Source organism: Anarhichas minor, unplaced genomic scaffold (genome assembly GCF_050575085.1).
Source record: "Anarhichas minor isolate MPS153535 unplaced genomic scaffold, ASM5057508v1 ptg000136l, whole genome shotgun sequence".
NCBI classification, from domain to species: Eukaryota; Metazoa; Chordata; class Actinopteri; order Perciformes; family Anarhichadidae; genus Anarhichas; species Anarhichas minor.
The window spans coordinates 16,570,076-16,590,172 of NW_027466582.1; the positions used below are offsets into that span (position 1 = coordinate 16,570,076).

A 20,097-nucleotide genomic window follows, 5' to 3' on the forward strand; every position below is an offset into this window, starting at 1 on the left:
TATTAGCAATTGGTAGAAAACTCCCCATCAGGGAATCGAACCCTGTTTTTCCGCGTGACAAGCGGAGATACTATCCACTATACTAACGAGGACTGTGCTAATAGCATTTTTGGCTAAATAAAAAAAAGTGCCGCTGTTTCGGCCTATGAAGGGAATTCTTGGAGCTATACAGGGGAGGCTTTAAGTGTAGTAGACATTTACTGTCACTCAATGACACAGCAGCTGTGACTGAATCCATTCGGAAATCATGTTGTCTGGCATCTGAAATGTTTGCAGTCAAGTGTGAATGGTGCATTGAGCCTGGGCACGTGCATAAAAGTTATCTTCAGCAGTTTCCGTAGTGTAGTGGTTATCACGTTTGCTTCACACGCGAAAGGTCCTCAGTTCGAAACTGGGCGGAAACAGTATTCTTTGTTCCTGCTTACTCCACAAAATAAAACTCTACTTAGTGGAATTGTCGGAAACTGGATAAGAAGTACAACTGCCCCAGGGTTGGATTTTCCTCCACACAATCAAAGTGTTCTGACCAGCGTTCCCAGCAAACTGGATGAAAAGAAGCAGAATTTTCCATTCTGACGTGCAACCTTTCATGCATGCCGAGGTAGAGGATCATATCGTCAATGTGAAGCTGTCTCTGAGAGCAGGAACATGCTCGATATGTATCGTCTCTGTGTTAAATGGCTGTTGTCTTATTAGCAATTGGTAGAAAACTCCCCATCAGGGAATCGAACCCTGTTTTTCCGCGTGACAAGCGGAGATACTATCCACTATACTAACGAGGACTGTGCTAATAGCATTTTTGGCTAAATAAAAAAAAGTGCCGCTGTTCCGGCCTATGAAGGGAATTCTTGGAGCTATACAGGTGAGGCTTTAAGTGTAGTAGACATTTACTGTCACTCAATGACACAGCAGCTGTGACTGAATCCATTCGGAAATCATGTTGTCTGGCATCTGAAATGTTTGCAGTCAAGTGTGAATGGTGCATTGAGCCTGGGCACGTGCATAAAAGTTATCTTCAGCAGTTTCCGTAGTGTAGTGGTTATCACGTTTGCTTCACACGCGAAAGGTCCTCAGTTCGAAACTGGGCGGAAACAGTATTCTTTGTTCCTGCTTACTCCACAAAATAAAACTCTACTTAGTGGAATTGTCGGAAACTGGATAAGAAGTACAACTGCCCCAGGGTTGGATTTTCCTCCACACAATCAAAGTGTTCTGACCAGCGTTCCCAGCAAACTGGATGAAAAGAAGCAGAATTTTCCATTCTGATGTGCAACCTTTCATGCATGCCGAGGTAGAGGATCATATCGTCAATGTGAAGCTGTCTCTGAGAGCAGGAACATGCTCGATATGTATCGTCTCTGTGTTAAATGGCTGTTGTCTTATTAGCAATTGGTAGAAAACTCCCCATCAGGGAATCGAACCCTGTTCTTCCGCGTGACAAGCGGAGATACTATCCACTATACTAACGAGGACTGTGCTAATAGCATTTTTGGCTAAATAAAAAAAAGTGCCGCTGTTCCGGCCTATGAAGGGAATTCTTGGAGCTATACAGGGGAGGCTTTAAGTGTAGTAGACATTTACTGTCACTCAATGACACAGCAGCTGTGACTGAATCCATTCGGAAATCATGTTGTCTGGCATCTGAAATGTTTGCAGTCAAGTGTGAATGGTGCATTGAGCCTGGGCACGTGCATAAAAGTCATCTTCAGCAGTTTCCGTAGTGTAGTGGTTATCACGTTTGCTTCACACGCGAAAGGTCCCCTGTTCGAAACTGGGCGGAAACAGTATTCTTTGTTCCTGCTTACTCCACAAAATAAAACTCTACTTAGTGGAATTGTCCGAAACTGGATAAGAAGTACAACTGCCCCAGGGTTGGCTTTTCCTCCACACAATCAAAGTGTTCTGACTAGCGTTCCCAGCAAACTGGATGAAAAGAAGCAGAATTTTCCATTCTGATGTGCATGCATGCCGAGGTAGAGGATCATATCGTCAATGTGAAGCTGTCTCTGAGAGCAGGAACATGCTCGATATGTATCGTCTCTGTGTTAAATGGCTGTTGTCTTATTAGCAATTGGTAGAAAACTCCCCATCAGGGAATCGAACCCTGTTCTTCCGCGTGACAAGCAGAGATACTATCCACTATACTAACGAGGACTGTGCTAATAGCATTTTTGGCTAAATAAAAAAAAGTGCCGCTGTTCCGGCCTATGAAGGGAATTCTTGGAGCTATACAGGGGAGGCTTTAAGTGAAGTAGACATTTACTGTCACTCAATGACACAGCAGCTGTGACTGAATCCATTCGGAAATCATGTTGTCTGGCATCTGAAATGTTTGCAGTCAAGTGTGAATGGTGCATTGAGCCTGGGCACGTGCATAAAAGTCATCTTCAGCAGTTTCCGTAGTGTAGTGGTTATCACGTTTGCTTCACACGCGAAAGGTCCCCTGTTCGAAACTGGGCGGAAACAGTATTCTTTGTTCCTGCTTACTCCACAAAATAAAACTCTACTTAGTGGAATTGTCCGAAACTGGATAAGAAGTACAACTGCCCCAGGGTTGGCTTTTCCTCCACACAATCAAAGTGTTCTGACTAGCGTTCCCAGCAAACTGGATGAAAAGAAGCAGAATTTTCCATTCTGATGTGCATGCATGCCGAGGTAGAGGATCATATCGTCAATGTGAAGCTGTCTCTGAGAGCAGGAACATGCTCGATATGTATCGTCTCTGTGTTAAATGGCTGTTGTCTTATTAGCAATTGGTAGAAAACTCCCCATCAGGGAATCGAACCCTGTTCTTCCGCGTGACAAGCGGAGATACTATCCACTATACTAACGAGGACTGTGCTAATAGCATTTTTGGCTAAATAAAAAAAAGTGCCGCTGTTCCGGCCTATGAAGGGAATTCTTGGAGCTATACAGGGGAGGCTTTAAGTGTAGTAGACATTTACTGTCACTCAATGACACAGCAGCTGTGACTGAATCCATTCGGAAATCATGTTGTCTGGCATCTGAAATGTTTGCAGTCAAGTGTGAATGGTGCATTGAGCCTGGGCACGTGCATAAAAGTCATCTTCAGCAGTTTCCGTAGTGTAGTGGTTATCACGTTTGCTTCACACGCGAAAGGTCCTCAGTTCGAAACTGGGCGGAAACAGTATTCTTTGTTCCTGCTTACTCCACAAAATAAAACTCTACTTAGTGGAATTGTCGGAAACTGGTTAAGAAGTACAACTGCCCCAGGGTTGGCTTTTCCTCCACACAATCAAAGTGTTCTGACTAGCGTTCCCAGCAAACTGGATGAAAAGAAGCAGAATTTTCCATTCTGATGTGCATGCATGCCGAGGTAGAGGATCATATCGTCAATGTGAAGCTGTCTCTGAGAGCAGGAACATGCTCGATATGTATCGTCTCTGTGTTAAATGGCTGTTGTCTTATTAGCAATTGGTAGAAAACTTCCCATCAGGGAATCGAACCCTGTTCTTCCGCGTGACAAGCGGAGATACTATCCACTATACTAACGAGGACTGTGCTAATAGCATTTTTGGCTAAATAAAAAAAAGTGCCGCTGTTCCGGCCTATGAAGGGAATTCTTGGAGCTATACAGGGGAGGCTTTAAGTGTAGTAGACATTTACTGTCACTCAATGACACAGCAGCTGTGACTGAATCCATTCGGAAATCATGTTGTCTGGCATCTGAAATGTTTGCAGTCAAGTGTGAATGGTGCATTGAGCCTGGGCACGTGCATAAAAGTCATCTTCAGCAGTTTCCGTAGTGTAGTGGTTATCACGTTTGCTTCACACGCGAAAGGTCCCCTGTTCGAAACTGGGCGGAAACAGTATTCTTTGTTCCTGCTTACTCCACAAAATAAAACTCTACTTAGTGGAATTGTCGGAAACTGGATAAGAAGTACAACTGCCCCAGGGTTGGATTTTCCTCCACACAATCAAAGTGTTCTGACCAGCGTTCCCAGCAAACTGGATGAAAAGAAGCAGAATTTTCCATTCTGATGTGCAACCTTTCATGCATGCCGAGGTAGAGGATCATATCGTCAATGTGAAGCTGTCTCTGAGAGCAGGAACATGCTCGATATGTATCGTTTCTGTGTTAAATGGCTGTTGTCTTACTAACAACTGGTAGAAAACTCCCCGTCAGGGAATCGAACCCTGGTCTTCCGCGTGACAAGCGGAGATACTATCCACTATACTAACGAGGACTGTGCTAATAGCATTTTTGGCTAAATAAAAAAAAGTGCCGCTGTTCCGGCCTATGAAGGGAATTCTTGGAGCTATACAGGGGAGGCTTTAAGTGTAGTAGACATTTACTGTCACTCAATGACACAGCAGCTGTGACTGAATCCATTCGGAAATCATGTTGTCTGGCATCTGAAATGTTTGCAGTCAAGTGTGAATGGTGCATTGAGCCTGGGCACGTGCATAAAAGTCATCTTCAGCAGTTTCTGTAGTGTAGTGGTTATCACGTTTGCTTCACACGCGAAAGGTCCCCTGTTCGAAACTGGACGGAAACAGTATTCTTTGTTCCTGCTTACTCCACAAAATAAAACTCTACTTAGTGGAATTGTCCGAAACTGGATAAGAAGTACAACTGCCCCAGGGTTGGCTTTTCCTCCACACAATCAAAGTGTTCTGACTAGCGTTCCCAGCAAACTGGATGAAAAGAAGCAGAATTTTCCATTCTGATATGCATGCATGCCGAGGTAGAGGATCATATCGTCAATGTGAAGCTGTCTCTGAGAGCAGGAACATGCTCGATATGTATCGTCTCTGTGTTAAATGGCTGTTGTCTTATTAGCAATTGGTAGAAAACTCCCCATCAGGGAATCGAACCCTGTTCTTCCGCGTGACAAGCGGAGATACTATCCACTATACTAACGAGGACTGTGCTAATAGCATTTTTGGCTAAATAAAAAAAAGTGCCGCTGTTCCGGCCTATGAAGGGAATTCTTGGAGCTATACAGGGGAGGCTTTAAGTGTAGTAGACATTTACTGTCACTCAATGACACAGCAGCTGTGACTGAATCCATTCGGAAATCATGTTGTCTGGCATCTGAAATGTTTGCAGTCAAGTGTGAATGGTGCATTGAGCCTGGGCACGTGCATAAAAGTCATCTTCAGCAGTTTCCGTAGTGTAGTGGTTATCACGTTTGCTTCACACGCGAAAGGTCCCCTGTTCGAAACTGGGCGGAAACAGCATTCTTTGTTCCTGCTTACTCCACAAAATAAAACTCTACTTAGTGGAATTGTCCGAAACTGGATAAGAAGTACAACTGCCCCAGGGTTGGCTTTTCCTCCACACAATCAAAGTGTTCTGACTAGCGTTCCCAGCAAACTGGATGAAAAGAAGCAGAATTTTCCATTCTGATGTGCATGCATGCCGAGGTAGAGGATCATATCGTCAATGTGAAGCTGTCTCTGAGAGCAGGAACATGCTCGATATGTATCGTCTCTGTGTTAAATGGCTGTTGTCTTATTAGCAATTGGTAGAAAACTCCCCATCAGGGAATCGAACCCTGTTCTTCCGCGTGACAAGCGGAGATACTATCCACTATACTAACGAGGACTGTGCTAATAGCATTTTTGGCTAAATAAAAAAAAGTGCCGCTGTTCCGGCCTATGAAGGGAATTCTTGGAGCTATACAGGGGAGGCTTTAAGTGTAGTAGACATTTACTGTCACTCAATGACACAGCAGCTGTGACTGAATCCATTCGGAAATCATGTTGTCTGGCATCTGAAATGTTTGCAGTCAAGTGTGAATGGTGTATTGAGCCTGGGCACGTGCATAAAAGTCATCTTCAGCAGTTTCCGTAGTGTAGTGGTTATCACGTTTGCTTCACACGCGAAAGGTCCCCTGTTCGAAACTGGGCGGAAACAGTATTCTTTGTTCCTGCTTGCTCCACAAAATAAAACTCTACTTAGTGGAATTGTCCGAAACTGGATAAGAAGTACAACTGCCCCAGGGTTGGCTTTTCCTCCACACAATCAAAGTGTTCTGACTAGCGTTCCCAGCAAACTGGATGAAAAGAAGCAGAATTTTCCATTCTGATGTGCATGCATGCCGAGGTAGAGGATCATATCGTCAATGTGAAGCTGTCTCTGAGAGCAGGAACATGCTCGATATGTATCGTCTCTGTGTTAAATGGCTGTTGTCTTATTAGCAATTGGTAGAAAACTCCCCATCAGGGAATCGAACCCTGTTCTTCAGCGTGACAAGCAGAGATACTATCCACTATACTAACGAGGACTGTGCTAATAGCATTTTTGGCTAAATAAAAAAAAGTGCCGCTGTTCCGGCCTATGAAGGGAATTCTTGGAGCTATACAGGGGAGGCTTTAAGTGTAATAGACATTTACTGTCACTCAATGACACAGCAGCTGTGACTGAATCCATTCGGAAATCATGTTGTCTGGCATCTGAAATGTTTGCAGTCAAGTGTGAATGGTGCATTGAGCCTGGGCACGTGCATAAAAGTCATCTTCAGCAGTTTCCGTAGTGTAGTGGTTATCACGTTTGCTTCACACGCGAAAGGTCCCCTGTTCGAAACTGGGCGGAAACAGTATTCTTTGTTCCTGCTTACTCCACAAAATAAAACTCTACTTAGTGGAATTGTCGGAAACTGGATAAGAAGTACAACTGCCCCAGGGTTGGATTTTCCTCCACACAATCAAAGTGTTCTGACCAGCGTTCCCAGCAAACTGGATGAAAAGAAGCAGAATTTTCCATTCTGATGTGCAACCTTTCATGCATGCCGAGGTAGAGGATCATATCGTCAATGTGAAGCTGTCTCTGAGAGCAGGAACATGCTCGATATGTATCGTTTCTGTGTTAAATGGCTGTTGTCTTACTAACAACTGGTAGAAAACTCCCCGTCAGGGAATCGAACCCTGGTCTTCCGCGTGACAAGCGGAGATACTATCCACTATACTAACGAGGACTGTGCTAATAGCATTTTTGGCTAAATAAAAAAAAGTGCCGCTGTTCCGGCCTATGAAGGGAATTCTTGGAGCTATACAGGGGAGGCTTTAAGTGTAGTAGACATTTACTGTCACTCAATGACACAGCAGCTGTGACTGAATCCATTCGGAAATCATGTTGTCTGGCATCTGAAATGTTTGCAGTCAAGTGTGAATGGTGCATTGAGCCTGGGCACGTGCATAAAAGTCATCTTCAGCAGTTTCCGTAGTGTAGTGGTTATCACGTTTGCTTCACACGCGAAAGGTCCCCTGTTCGAAACTGGGCGGAAACAGTATTCTTTGTTCCTGCTTACTCCACAAAATAAAACTCTACTTAGTGGAATTGTCCGAAACTGGATAAGAAGTACAACTGCCCCAGGGTTGGCTTTTCCTCCACACAATCAAAGTGTTCTGACTAGCGTTCCCAGCAAACTGGATGAAAAGAAGCAGAATTTTCCATTCTGATGTGCATGCATGCCGAGGTAGAGGATCATATCGTCAATGTGAAGCTGTCTCTGAGAGCAGGAACATGCTCGATATGTATCGTCTCTGTGTTAAATGGCTGTTGTCTTATTAGCAATTGGTAGAAAACTCCCCATCAGGGAATCGAACCCTGTTCTTCCGCGTGACAAGCGGAGATACTATCCACTATACTAACGAGGACTGTGCTAATAGCATTTTTGGCTAAATAAAAAAAAGTGCCGCTGTTCCGGCCTATGAAGGGAATTCTTGGAGCTATACAGGGGAGGCTTTAAGTGTAGTAGACATTTACTGTCACTCAATGACACAGCAGCTGTGACTGAATCCATTCGGAAATCATGTTGTCTGGCATCTGAAATGTTTGCAGTCAAGTGTGAATGGTGCATTGAGCCTGGGCACGTGCATAAAAGTCATCTTCAGCAGTTTCCGTAGTGTAGTGGTTATCACGTTTGCTTCACACGCGAAAGGTCCCCTGTTCGAAACTGGGCGGAAACAGTATTCTTTGTTCCTGCTTACTCCACAAAATAAAACTCTACTTAGTGGAATTGTCCGAAACTGGATAAGAAGTACAACTGCCCCAGGGTTGGCTTTTCCTCCACACAATCAAAGTGTTCTGACTAGCGTTCCCAGCAAACTGGATGAAAAGAAGCAGAATTTTCCATTCTGATGTGCATGCATGCCGAGGTAGAGGATCATATCGTCAATGTGAAGCTGTCTCTGAGAGCAGGAACATGCTCGATATGTATCGTCTCTGTGTTAAATGGCTGTTGTCTTATTAGCAATTGGTAGAAAACTCCCCATCAGGGAATCGAACCCTGTTCTTCCGCGTGACAAGCGGAGATACTATCCACTATACTAACGAGGACTGTGATAATAGCATTTTTGGCTAAATAAAAAAAAGTGCCGCTGTTCCGGCCTATGAAGGGAATTCTTGGAGCTATACAGGGGAGGCTTTAAGTGTAGTAGACATTTACTGTCACTCAATGACACAGCAGCTGTGACTGAATCCATTCGGAAATCATGTTGTCTGGCATCTGAAATGTTTGCAGTCAAGTGTGAATGGTGCATTGAGCCTGGGCACGTGCATAAAAGTCATCTTCAGCAGTTTCCGTAGTGTAGTGGTTATCACGTTCGCTTCACACGCGAAAGGTCCCCTGTTCGAAACTGGGCGGAAACAGTATTCTTTGTTCCTGCTTACTCCACAAAATAAAACTCTACTTAGTGGAATTGTCAGAAACTGGATAAGTACAACTGCCCCAGGGTTGGCTTTTCCTCCACACAATCAAAGTGTTCTGACTAGCGTTCCCAGCAAACTGGATGAAAAGAAGCAGAATTTTCCATTCTGATGTGCATGCATGCCGAGGTAGAGGATCATATCGTCAATGTGAAGCTGTCTCTGACAGCAGGAACATGCTCGATATGTATCGTTTCTGTGTTAAATGGCTGTTGTCTTACTAACAACTGGTAGAAAACTCCCCGTCAGGGAATCGAACCCTGGTCTTCCGCGTGACAAGCGGAGATACTATCCACTATACTAACGTGGACTGTGCTAATAGCATTTTTGGCTAAATAAAAAAAAGTGCCGCTGTTCCGGCCTATGAAGGGAATTCTTGGAGCTATACAGGGGAGGCTTTAAGTGAAGTAGACATTTACTGTCACTCAATGACACAGCAGCTGTGACTGAATCCATTCGGAAATCATGTTGTCTGGCATCTGAAATGTTTGCAGTCAAGTGTGAATGGTGCATTGAGCCTGGGCACGTGCATAAAAGTCATCTTCAGCAGTTTCCGTAGTGTAGTGGTTATCACGTTCGCTTCACACGCGAAAGGTCCCCTGTTCGAAACTGGGCGGAAACAGTATTCTTTGTTCCTGCTTACTCCACAAAATAAAACTCTACTTAGTGGAATTGTCAGAAACTGGATAAGTACAACTGCCCCAGGGTTGGCTTTTCCTCCACACAATCAAAGTGTTCTGACTAGCGTTCCCAGCAAACTGGATGAAAAGAAGCAGAATTTTCCATTCTGATGTGCATGCATGCCGAGGTAGAGGATCATATCGTCAATGTGAAGCTGTCTCTGACAGCAGGAACATGCTCGATATGTATCGTTTCTGTGTTAAATGGCTGTTGTCTTACTAACAACTGGTAGAAAACTCCCCGTCAGGGAATCGAACCCTGGTCTTCCGCGTGACAAGCGGAGATACTATCCACTATACTAACGTGGACTGTGCTAATAGCATTTTTGGCTAAATAAAAAAAAGTGCCGCTGTTCCGGCCTATGAAGGGAATTCTTGGAGCTATACAGGGGAGGCTTTAAGTGAAGTAGACATTTACTGTCACTCAATGACACAGCAGCTGTGACTGAATCCATTCGGAAATCATGTTGTCTGGCATCTGAAATGTTTGCAGTCAAGTGTGAATGGTGCATTGAGCCTGGGCACGTGCATAAAAGTCATCTTCAGCAGTTTCCGTAGTGTAGTGGTTATCACGTTCGCTTCACACGCGAAAGGTCCCCTGTTCGAAACTGGGCGGAAACAGTATTCTTTGTTCCTGCTTACTCCACAAAATAAAACTCTACTTAGTGGAATTGTCGGAAACTGGATAAGAAGTACAACTGCCCCAGGGTTGGCTTTTCCTCCACACAATCAAAGTGTTCTGACTAGCGTTCCCAGCAAACTGGATGAAAAGAAGCAGAATTTTCCATTCTGATGTGCATGCATGCCGAGGTAGAGGATCATATCGTCAATGTGAAGCTGTCTCTGACAGCAGGAACATGCTCGATATGTATCGTTTCTGTGTTAAATGGCTGTTGTCTTACTAACAACTGGTAGAAAACTCCCCGTCAGGGAATCGAACCCTGGTCTTCCGCGTGACAAGCGGAGATACTATCCACTATACTAACGTGGACTGTGCTAATAGCATTTTTGGCTAAATAAAAAAAAGTGCCGCTGTTCCGGCCTATGAAGGGAATTCTTGGAGCTATACAGGGGAGGCTTTAAGTGAAGTAGACATTTACTGTCACTCAATGACACAGCAGCTGTGACTGAATCCATTCGGAAATCATGTTGTCTGGCATCTGAAATGTTTGCAGTCAAGTGTGAATGGTGCATTGAGCCTGGGCACGTGCATAAAAGTCATCTTCAGCAGTTTCCGTAGTGTAGTGGTTATCACGTTCGCTTCACACGCGAAAGGTCCCCTGTTCGAAACTGGGCGGAAACAGTATTCTTTGTTCCTGCTTACTCCACAAAATAAAACTCTACTTAGTGGAATTGTCGGAAACTGGATAAGAAGTACAACTGCCCCACGGTTGGATTTTCCTCCACACAATCAAAGTGTTCTGACTAGCGTTCCCAGCAAACTGGATGAAAAGAAGCAGAATTTTCCATTCTGACGTGCAACCTTTCATGCATGCCGAGGTAGAGGATCATATCGTCAATGTGAAGCTGTCTCTGACAGCAGAAACATGCTCAATATGTATCGTCTCTGTGTTAAATGGCTGTTGTCTTACTAACAACTGGTAGAAAACTCCCCGTCAGGGAATCGAACCCTGGTCTTCCGCGTGACAAGCGGAGATACTATCCACTATACTAACAAGGACTGCGCTAGTAGCATTTTTGGCTAAATAAAAAAAAGTGCCGCTGTTCCGGCCTATGAAGGGAATTCTTGGAGCTATACAGGGGAGGCTTTAAGTGTAGTAGACATTTACTGTCACTCAATGACACAGCAGCTGTGACTGAATCCATTCGGAAATCATGTTGTCTGGCATCTGAAATGTTTGCAGTCAAGTGTGAATGGTGCATTGAGCCTGGGCACGTGCATAAAAGTCATCTTCAGCAGTTTCCGTAGTGTAGTGGTTATCACGTTCGCTTCACACGCGAAAGGTCCCCTGTTCGAAACTGGGCGGAAACAGTATTCTTTGTTCCTGCTTACTCCACAAAATAAAACTCTACTTAGTGGAATTGTCAGAAACTGGATAAGTACAACTGCCCCAGGGTTGGCTTTTCCTCCACACAATCAAAGTGTTCTGACTAGCGTTCCCAGCAAACTGGATGAAAAGAAGCAGAATTTTCCATTCTGATGTGCATGCATGCCGAGGTAGAGGATCATATCGTCAATGTGAAGCTGTCTCTGACAGCAGGAACATGCTCGATATGTATCGTTTCTGTGTTAAATGGCTGTTGTCTTACTAACAACTGGTAGAAAACTCCCCGTCAGGGAATCGAACCCTGGTCTTCCACGTGACAAGCGGAGATACTATCCACTATACTAACGTGGACTGTGCTAATAGCATTTTTGGCTAAATAAAAAAAAGTGCCGCTGTTCCGGCCTATGAAGGGAATTCTTGGAGCTATACAGGGGAGGCTTTAAGTGAAGTAGACATTTACTGTCACTCAATGACACAGCAGCTGTGACTGAATCCATTCGGAAATCATGTTGTCTGGCATCTGAAATGTTTGCAGTCAAGTGTGAATGGTGCATTGAGCCTGGGCACGTGCATAAAAGTCATCTTCAGCAGTTTCCGTAGTGTAGTGGTTATCACGTTCGCTTCACACGCGAAAGGTCCCCTGTTCGAAACTGGGCGGAAACAGTATTCTTTGTTCCTGCTTACTCCACAAAATAAAACTCTACTTAGTGGAATTGTCAGAAACTGGATAAGTACAACTGCCCCAGGGTTGGCTTTTCCTCCACACAATCAAAGTGTTCTGACTAGCGTTCCCAGCAAACTGGATGAAAAGAAGCAGAATTTTCCATTCTGATGTGCATGCATGCCGAGGTAGAGGATCATATCGTCAATGTGAAGCTGTCTCTGACAGCAGGAACATGCTCGATATGTATCGTTTCTGTGTTAAATGGCTGTTGTCTTACTAACAACTGGTAGAAAACTCCCCGTCAGGGAATCGAACCCTGGTCTTCCGCGTGACAAGCGGAGATACTATCCACTATACTAACGTGGACTGTGCTAATAGCATTTTTGGCTAAATAAAAAAAAGTGCCGCTGTTCCGGCCTATGAAGGGAATTCTTGGAGCTATACAGGGGAGGCTTTAAGTGAAGTAGACATTTACTGTCACTCAATGACACAGCAGCTGTGACTGAATCCATTCGGAAATCATGTTGTCTGGCATCTGAAATGTTTGCAGTCAAGTGTGAATGGTGCATTGAGCCTGGGCACGTGCATAAAAGTCATCTTCAGCAGTTTCCGTAGTGTAGTGGTTATCACGTTCGCTTCACACGCGAAAGGTCCCCTGTTCGAAACTGGGCGGAAACAGTATTCTTTGTTCCTGCTTACTCCACAAAATAAAACTCTACTTAGTGGAATTGTCGGAAACTGGATAAGAAGTACAACTGCCCCACGGTTGGATTTTCCTCCACACAATCAAAGTGTTCTGACTAGCGTTCCCAGCAAACTGGATGAAAAGAAGCAGAATTTTCCATTCTGACGTGCAACCTTTCATGCATGCCGAGGTAGAGGATCATATCGTCAATGTGAAGCTGTCTCTGACAGCAGAAACATGCTCAATATGTATCGTCTCTGTGTTAAATGGCTGTTGTCTTACTAACAACTGGTAGAAAACTCCCCGTCAGGGAATCGAACCCTGGTCTTCCGCGTGACAAGCGGAGATACTATCCACTATACTAACAAGGACTGCGCTAGTAGCATTTTTGGCTAAATAAAAAAAAGTGCCGCTGTTCCGGCCTATGAAGGGAATTCTTGGAGCTATACAGGGGAGGCTTTAAGTGTAGTAGACATTTACTGTCACTCAATGACACAGCAGCTGTGACTGAATCCATTCGGAAATCATGTTGTCTGGCATCTGAAATGGTTGCAGTCAAGTGTGAATGGTGCATTGAGCCTGGGCACGTGCATAAAGGTTATCTTCAGCAGTTTCCGTAGTGTAGTGGTTATCACGTTTGCTTCACACGCGAAAGGTCCTCAGTTCGAAACTGGGCGGAAACAGTATTCTTTGTTCCTGCTTACTCCACAAAATAAAACTCTACTTAGTGGAATTGTCCGAAACTGGATAAGTACAACTGCCCCAGGGTTGGCTTTTCCTCCACACAATCAAAGTGTTCTGACTAGCGTTCCCAGCAAACTGGATGAAAAGAAGCAGAATTTTCCATTCTGATGTGCATGCATGCCGAGGTAGAGGATCATATCGTCAATGTGAAGCTGTCTCTGACAGCAGAAACATGCTCAATATGTATCGTCTCTGTGTTAAATGGCTGTTGTCTTACTAACAACTGGTAGAAAACTCCCCGTCAGGGAATCGAACCCTGGTCTTCCGCGTGACAAGCGGAGATACTATCCACTATACTAACGAGGACTGTGCTAATAGCATTTTTGGCTAAATAAAAAAAAGTGCCGCTGTTCCGGCCTATGAAGGGAATTCTTGGAGCTATACAGGGGAGGCTTTAAGTGTAGTAGACATTTACTGTCACTCAATGACACAGCAGCTGTGAGTGAATCCATTCGGAAATCATGTTGTCTGGCATCTGAAATGGTTGCAGTCAAGTGTGAATGGTGCATTGAGCCTGGGCACGTGCACAATAGTCATCTTCAGCAGTTTCCGTAGTGTAGTGGTTATCACGTTCGCCTAACACGGGAAAGGTCCCCCGTTCGAAACTGGGAGGAAACAGTATTCTTTGTTCCTGCTTACTCCACAAAATAAAACTCTACTTAGTGGAATTGTCCGAAACTGGATAAGAAGTACAACTGCCCCAGGGTTGGCTTTTCCTCCACACAATCAAAGTGTTCTGACTAGCGTTCCCAGCAAACTGGATGAAAAGAAGCAGAATTTTCCATTCTGATGTGCATGCATGCCGAGGTAGAGGATCATATCGTCAATGTGAAGCTGTCTCTGAGAGCAGGAACATGCTCGATATGTATCGTCTCTGTGTTAAATGGCTGTTGTCTTATTAGCAATTGGTAGAAAACTCCCCATCAGGGAATCGAACCCTGTTCTTCCGCGTGACAAGCGGAGATACTATCCACTATACTAACGAGGACTGTGCTAATAGCATTTTTGGCTAAATAAAAAAAAGTGCCGCTGTTCCGGCCTATGAAGGGAATTCTTGGAGCTATACAGGGGAGGCTTTAAGTGTAGTAGACATTTACTGTCACTCAATGACACAGCAGCTGTGACTGAATCCATTCGGAAATCATGTTGTCTGGCATCTGAAATGTTTGCAGTCAAGTGTGAATGGTGCATTGAGCCTGGGCACGTGCATAAAAGTCATCTTCAGCAGTTTCCGTAGTGTAGTGGTTATCACGTTTGCTTCACACGCGAAAGGTCCCCTGTTCGAAACTGGGCGGAAACAGTATTCTTTGTTCCTGCTTACTCCACAAAATAAAACTCTACTTAGTGGAATTGTCCGAAACTGGATAAGAAGTACAACTGCCCCAGGGTTGGCTTTTCCTCCACACAATCAAAGTGTTCTGACTAGCGTTCCCAGCAAACTGGATGAAAAGAAGCAGAATTTTCCATTCTGATGTGCATGCATGCCGAGGTAGAGGATCATATCGTCAATGTGAAGCTGTCTCTGAGAGCAGGAACATGCTCGATATGTATCGTCTCTGTGTTAAATGGCTGTTGTCTTATTAGCAATTGGTAGAAAACTCCCCATCAGGGAATCGAACCCTGTTCTTCCGCGTGACAAGCGGAGATACTATCCACTATACTAACGAGGACTGTGATAATAGCATTTTTGGCTAAATAAAAAAAAGTGCCGCTGTTCCGGCCTATGAAGGGAATTCTTGGAGCTATACAGGGGAGGCTTTAAGTGTAGTAGACATTTACTGTCACTCAATGACACAGCAGCTGTGACTGAATCCATTCGGAAATCATGTTGTCTGGCATCTGAAATGTTTGCAGTCAAGTGTGAATGGTGCATTGAGCCTGGGCACGTGCATAAAAGTCATCTTCAGCAGTTTCCGTAGTGTAGTGGTTATCACGTTCGCTTCACACGCGAAAGGTCCCCTGTTCGAAACTGGGCGGAAACAGTATTCTTTGTTCCTGCTTACTCCACAAAATAAAACTCTACTTAGTGGAATTGTCAGAAACTGGATAAGTACAACTGCCCCAGGGTTGGCTTTTCCTCCACACAATCAAAGTGTTCTGACTAGCGTTCCCAGCAAACTGGATGAAAAGAAGCAGAATTTTCCATTCTGATGTGCATGCATGCCGAGGTAGAGGATCATATCGTCAATGTGAAGCTGTCTCTGACAGCAGGAACATGCTCGATATGTATCGTTTCTGTGTTAAATGGCTGTTGTCTTACTAACAACTGGTAGAAAACTCCCCGTCAGGGAATCGAACCCTGGTCTTCCGCGTGACAAGCGGAGATACTATCCACTATACTAACGTGGACTGTGCTAATAGCATTTTTGGCTAAATAAAAAAAAGTGCCGCTGTTCCGGCCTATGAAGGGAATTCTTGGAGCTATACAGGGGAGGCTTTAAGTGAAGTAGACATTTACTGTCACTCAATGACACAGCAGCTGTGACTGAATCCATTCGGAAATCATGTTGTCTGGCATCTGAAATGTTTGCAGTCAAGTGTGAATGGTGCATTGAGCCTGGGCACGTGCATAAAAGTCATCTTCAGCAGTTTCCGTAGTGTAGTGGTTATCACGTTCGCTTCACACGCGAAAGGTCCCCTGTTCGAAACTGGGCGGAAACAGTATTCTTTGTTCCTGCTTACTCCACAAAATAAAACTCTACTTAGTGGAATTGTCAGAAACTGGATAAGTACAACTGCCCCAGGGTTGGCTTTTCCTCCACACAATCAAAGTGTTCTGACTAGCGTTCCCAGCAAACTGGATGAAAAGAAGCAGAATTTTCCATTCTGATGTGCATGCATGCCGAGGTAGAGGATCATATCGTCAATGTGAAGCTGTCTCTGACAGCAGGAACATGCTCGATATGTATCGTTTCTGTGTTAAATGGCTGTTGTCTTACTAACAACTGGTAGAAAACTCCCCGTCAGGGAATCGAACCCTGGTCTTCCGCGTGACAAGCGGAGATACTATCCACTATACTAACGTGGACTGTGCTAATAGCATTTTTGGCTAAATAAAAAAAAGTGCCGCTGTTCCGGCCTATGAAGGGAATTCTTGGAGCTATACAGGGGAGGCTTTAAGTGAAGTAGACATTTACTGTCACTCAATGACACAGCAGCTGTGACTGAATCCATTCGGAAATCATGTTGTCTGGCATCTGAAATGTTTGCAGTCAAGTGTGAATGGTGCATTGAGCCTGGGCACGTGCATAAAAGTCATCTTCAGCAGTTTCCGTAGTGTAGTGGTTATCACGTTCGCTTCACACGCGAAAGGTCCCCTGTTCGAAACTGGGCGGAAACAGTATTCTTTGTTCCTGCTTACTCCACAAAATAAAACTCTACTTAGTGGAATTGTCGGAAACTGGATAAGAAGTACAACTGCCCCAGGGTTGGCTTTTCCTCCACACAATCAAAGTGTTCTGACTAGCGTTCCCAGCAAACTGGATGAAAAGAAGCAGAATTTTCCATTCTGATGTGCATGCATGCCGAGGTAGAGGATCATATCGTCAATGTGAAGCTGTCTCTGACAGCAGGAACATGCTCGATATGTATCGTTTCTGTGTTAAATGGCTGTTGTCTTACTAACAACTGGTAGAAAACTCCCCGTCAGGGAATCGAACCCTGGTCTTCCGCGTGACAAGCGGAGATACTATCCACTATACTAACGTGGACTGTGCTAATAGCATTTTTGGCTAAATAAAAAAAAGTGCCGCTGTTCCGGCCTATGAAGGGAATTCTTGGAGCTATACAGGGGAGGCTTTAAGTGAAGTAGACATTTACTGTCACTCAATGACACAGCAGCTGTGACTGAATCCATTCGGAAATCATGTTGTCTGGCATCTGAAATGTTTGCAGTCAAGTGTGAATGGTGCATTGAGCCTGGGCACGTGCATAAAAGTCATCTTCAGCAGTTTCCGTAGTGTAGTGGTTATCACGTTCGCTTCACACGCGAAAGGTCCCCTGTTCGAAACTGGGCGGAAACAGTATTCTTTGTTCCTGCTTACTCCACAAAATAAAACTCTACTTAGTGGAATTGTCGGAAACTGGATAAGAAGTACAACTGCCCCACGGTTGGATTTTCCTCCACACAATCAAAGTGTTCTGACTAGCGTTCCCAGCAAACTGGATGAAAAGAAGCAGAATTTTCCATTCTGACGTGCAACCTTTCATGCATGCCGAGGTAGAGGATCATATCGTCAATGTGAAGCTGTCTCTGACAGCAGAAACATGCTCAATATGTATCGTCTCTGTGTTAAATGGCTGTTGTCTTACTAACAACTGGTAGAAAACTCCCCGTCAGGGAATCGAACCCTGGTCTTCCGCGTGACAAGCGGAGATACTATCCACTATACTAACAAGGACTGCGCTAGTAGCATTTTTGGCTAAATAAAAAAAAGTGCCGCTGTTCCGGCCTATGAAGGGAATTCTTGGAGCTATACAGGGGAGGCTTTAAGTGTAGTAGACATTTACTGTCACTCAATGACACAGCAGCTGTGACTGAATCCATTCGGAAATCATGTTGTCTGGCATCTGAAATGTTTGCAGTCAAGTGTGAATGGTGCATTGAGCCTGGGCACGTGCATAAAAGTCATCTTCAGCAGTTTCCGTAGTGTAGTGGTTATCACGTTCGCTTCACACGCGAAAGGTCCCCTGTTCGAAACTGGGCGGAAACAGTATTCTTTGTTCCTGCTTACTCCACAAAATAAAACTCTACTTAGTGGAATTGTCAGAAACTGGATAAGTACAACTGCCCCAGGGTTGGCTTTTCCTCCACACAATCAAAGTGTTCTGACTAGCGTTCCCAGCAAACTGGATGAAAAGAAGCAGAATTTTCCATTCTGATGTGCATGCATGCCGAGGTAGAGGATCATATCGTCAATGTGAAGCTGTCTCTGACAGCAGGAACATGCTCGATATGTATCGTTTCTGTGTTAAATGGCTGTTGTCTTACTAACAACTGGTAGAAAACTCCCCGTCAGGGAATCGAACCCTGGTCTTCCGCGTGACAAGCGGAGATACTATCCACTATACTAACGTGGACTGTGCTAATAGCATTTTTGGCTAAATAAAAAAAAGTGCCGCTGTTCCGGCCTATGAAGGGAATTCTTGGAGCTATACAGGGGAGGCTTTAAGTGAAGTAGACATTTACTGTCACTCAATGACACAGCAGCTGTGACTGAATCCATTCGGAAATCATGTTGTCTGGCATCTGAAATGTTTGCAGTCAAGTGTGAATGGTGCATTGAGCCTGGGCACGTGCATAAAAGTCATCTTCAGCAGTTTCCGTAGTGTAGTGGTTATCACGTTCGCTTCACACGCGAAAGGTCCCCTGTTCGAAACTGGGCGGAAACAGTATTCTTTGTTCCTGCTTACTCCACAAAATAAAACTCTACTTAGTGGAATTGTCGGAAACTGGATAAGAAGTACAACTGCCCCACGGTTGGATTTTCCTCCACACAATCAAAGTGTTCTGACTAGCGTTCCCAGCAAACTGGATGAAAAGAAGCAGAATTTTCCATTCTGACGTGCAACCTTTCATGCATGCCGAGGTAGAGGATCATATCGTCAATGTGAAGCTGTCTCTGACAGCAGAAACATGCTCAATATGTATCGTCTCTGTGTTAAATGGCTGTTGTCTTACTAACAACTGGTAGAAAACTCCCCGTCAGGGAATCGAACCCTGGTCTTCCGCGTGACAAGCGGAGATACTATCCACTATACTAACAAGGACTGCGCTAGTAGCATTTTTGGCTAAATAAAAAAAAGTGCCGCTGTTCCGGCCTATGAAGGGAATTCTTGGAGCTATACAGGGGAGGCTTTAAGTGTAGTAGACATTTACTGTCACTCAATGACACAGCAGCTGTGACTGAATCCATTCGGAAATCATGTTGTCTGGCATCTGAAATGGTTGCAGTCAAGTGTGAATGGTGCATTGAGCCTGGGCACGTGCATAAAGGTTATCTTCAGCAGTTTCCGTAGTGTAGTGGTTATCACGTTTGCTTCACACGCGAAAGGTCCTCAGTTCGAAACTGGGCGGAAACAGTATTCTTTGTTCCTGCTTACTCCACAAAATAAAACTCTACTTAGTGGAATTGTCCGAAACTGGATAAGTACAACTGCCCCAGGGTTGGCTTTTCCTCCACACAATCAAAGTGTTCTGACTAGCGTTCCCAGCAAACTGGATGAAAAGAAGCAGAATTTTCCATTCTGATGTGCATGCATGCCGAGGTAGAGGATCATATCGTCAATGTGAAGCTGTCTCTGACAGCAGAAACATGCTCAATATGTATCGTCTCTGTGTTAAATGGCTGTTGTCTTACTAACAACTGGTAGAAAACTCCCCGTCAGGGAATCGAACCCTGGTCTTCCGCGTGACAAGCGGAGATACTATCCACTATACTAACGAGGACTGTGCTAATAGCATTTTTGGCTAAATAAAAAAAAGTGCCGCTGTTCCGGCCTATGAAGGGAATTCTTGGAGCTATACAGGGGAGGCTTTAAGTGTAGTAGACATTTACTGTCACTCAATGACACAGCAGCTGTGAGTGAATCCATTCGGAAATCATGTTGTCTGGCATCTGAAATGGTTGCAGTCAAGT

At 44.5% G+C, this 20,097-nt stretch overlaps 23 non-coding genes across 23 annotated transcripts; all 23 read left to right on the plus strand.

Annotated features, from left to right (window-relative positions):
• Positions 1–331: 331 nt before the first annotated feature.
• trnav-cac (transfer RNA valine (anticodon CAC)) lies at positions 332–404 on the plus strand. Its single transcript has one exon. It is a non-coding gene; the product is annotated as a tRNA-Val (tRNA).
• Positions 405–1,021: 617 nt separating this feature from the next.
• Positions 1,022–1,094, plus strand: trnav-cac (transfer RNA valine (anticodon CAC)). Its single transcript has one exon. It is a non-coding gene; the product is annotated as a tRNA-Val (tRNA).
• Positions 1,095–3,075: 1,981 nt separating this feature from the next.
• trnav-cac (transfer RNA valine (anticodon CAC)) lies at positions 3,076–3,148 on the plus strand. Its single transcript has one exon. It is a non-coding gene; the product is annotated as a tRNA-Val (tRNA).
• A 2,663-nt stretch (positions 3,149–5,811) lies between these two features.
• On the plus strand, positions 5,812–5,884 carry trnav-cac (transfer RNA valine (anticodon CAC)). Its single transcript has one exon. It is a non-coding gene; the product is annotated as a tRNA-Val (tRNA).
• Positions 5,885–6,493: 609 nt separating this feature from the next.
• On the plus strand, positions 6,494–6,566 carry trnav-cac (transfer RNA valine (anticodon CAC)). Its single transcript has one exon. It is a non-coding gene; the product is annotated as a tRNA-Val (tRNA).
• Positions 6,567–7,183: 617 nt separating this feature from the next.
• Positions 7,184–7,256, plus strand: trnav-cac (transfer RNA valine (anticodon CAC)). Its single transcript has one exon. It is a non-coding gene; the product is annotated as a tRNA-Val (tRNA).
• A 609-nt stretch (positions 7,257–7,865) lies between these two features.
• trnav-cac (transfer RNA valine (anticodon CAC)) lies at positions 7,866–7,938 on the plus strand. The gene has a single exon. It is a non-coding gene; the product is annotated as a tRNA-Val (tRNA).
• A 609-nt stretch (positions 7,939–8,547) lies between these two features.
• Positions 8,548–8,620, plus strand: trnav-cac (transfer RNA valine (anticodon CAC)). Its single transcript has one exon. It is a non-coding gene; the product is annotated as a tRNA-Val (tRNA).
• A 606-nt stretch (positions 8,621–9,226) lies between these two features.
• Positions 9,227–9,299, plus strand: trnav-cac (transfer RNA valine (anticodon CAC)). The gene has a single exon. It is a non-coding gene; the product is annotated as a tRNA-Val (tRNA).
• A 606-nt stretch (positions 9,300–9,905) lies between these two features.
• Positions 9,906–9,978, plus strand: trnav-cac (transfer RNA valine (anticodon CAC)). Its single transcript has one exon. It is a non-coding gene; the product is annotated as a tRNA-Val (tRNA).
• Positions 9,979–10,587: 609 nt separating this feature from the next.
• Positions 10,588–10,660, plus strand: trnav-cac (transfer RNA valine (anticodon CAC)). Its single transcript has one exon. It is a non-coding gene; the product is annotated as a tRNA-Val (tRNA).
• Positions 10,661–11,277: 617 nt separating this feature from the next.
• On the plus strand, positions 11,278–11,350 carry trnav-cac (transfer RNA valine (anticodon CAC)). The gene has a single exon. It is a non-coding gene; the product is annotated as a tRNA-Val (tRNA).
• A 606-nt stretch (positions 11,351–11,956) lies between these two features.
• trnav-cac (transfer RNA valine (anticodon CAC)) lies at positions 11,957–12,029 on the plus strand. Its single transcript has one exon. It is a non-coding gene; the product is annotated as a tRNA-Val (tRNA).
• Positions 12,030–12,635: 606 nt separating this feature from the next.
• Positions 12,636–12,708, plus strand: trnav-cac (transfer RNA valine (anticodon CAC)). Its single transcript has one exon. It is a non-coding gene; the product is annotated as a tRNA-Val (tRNA).
• Positions 12,709–13,325: 617 nt separating this feature from the next.
• Positions 13,326–13,398, plus strand: trnav-cac (transfer RNA valine (anticodon CAC)). The gene has a single exon. It is a non-coding gene; the product is annotated as a tRNA-Val (tRNA).
• Positions 13,399–14,686: 1,288 nt separating this feature from the next.
• On the plus strand, positions 14,687–14,759 carry trnav-cac (transfer RNA valine (anticodon CAC)). The gene has a single exon. It is a non-coding gene; the product is annotated as a tRNA-Val (tRNA).
• Positions 14,760–15,368: 609 nt separating this feature from the next.
• trnav-cac (transfer RNA valine (anticodon CAC)) lies at positions 15,369–15,441 on the plus strand. The gene has a single exon. It is a non-coding gene; the product is annotated as a tRNA-Val (tRNA).
• A 606-nt stretch (positions 15,442–16,047) lies between these two features.
• trnav-cac (transfer RNA valine (anticodon CAC)) lies at positions 16,048–16,120 on the plus strand. The gene has a single exon. It is a non-coding gene; the product is annotated as a tRNA-Val (tRNA).
• A 606-nt stretch (positions 16,121–16,726) lies between these two features.
• On the plus strand, positions 16,727–16,799 carry trnav-cac (transfer RNA valine (anticodon CAC)). Its single transcript has one exon. It is a non-coding gene; the product is annotated as a tRNA-Val (tRNA).
• Positions 16,800–17,408: 609 nt separating this feature from the next.
• trnav-cac (transfer RNA valine (anticodon CAC)) lies at positions 17,409–17,481 on the plus strand. The gene has a single exon. It is a non-coding gene; the product is annotated as a tRNA-Val (tRNA).
• A 617-nt stretch (positions 17,482–18,098) lies between these two features.
• On the plus strand, positions 18,099–18,171 carry trnav-cac (transfer RNA valine (anticodon CAC)). Its single transcript has one exon. It is a non-coding gene; the product is annotated as a tRNA-Val (tRNA).
• Positions 18,172–18,777: 606 nt separating this feature from the next.
• trnav-cac (transfer RNA valine (anticodon CAC)) lies at positions 18,778–18,850 on the plus strand. Its single transcript has one exon. It is a non-coding gene; the product is annotated as a tRNA-Val (tRNA).
• Positions 18,851–19,467: 617 nt separating this feature from the next.
• On the plus strand, positions 19,468–19,540 carry trnav-cac (transfer RNA valine (anticodon CAC)). Its single transcript has one exon. It is a non-coding gene; the product is annotated as a tRNA-Val (tRNA).
• Positions 19,541–20,097: the final 557 nt, after the last annotated feature.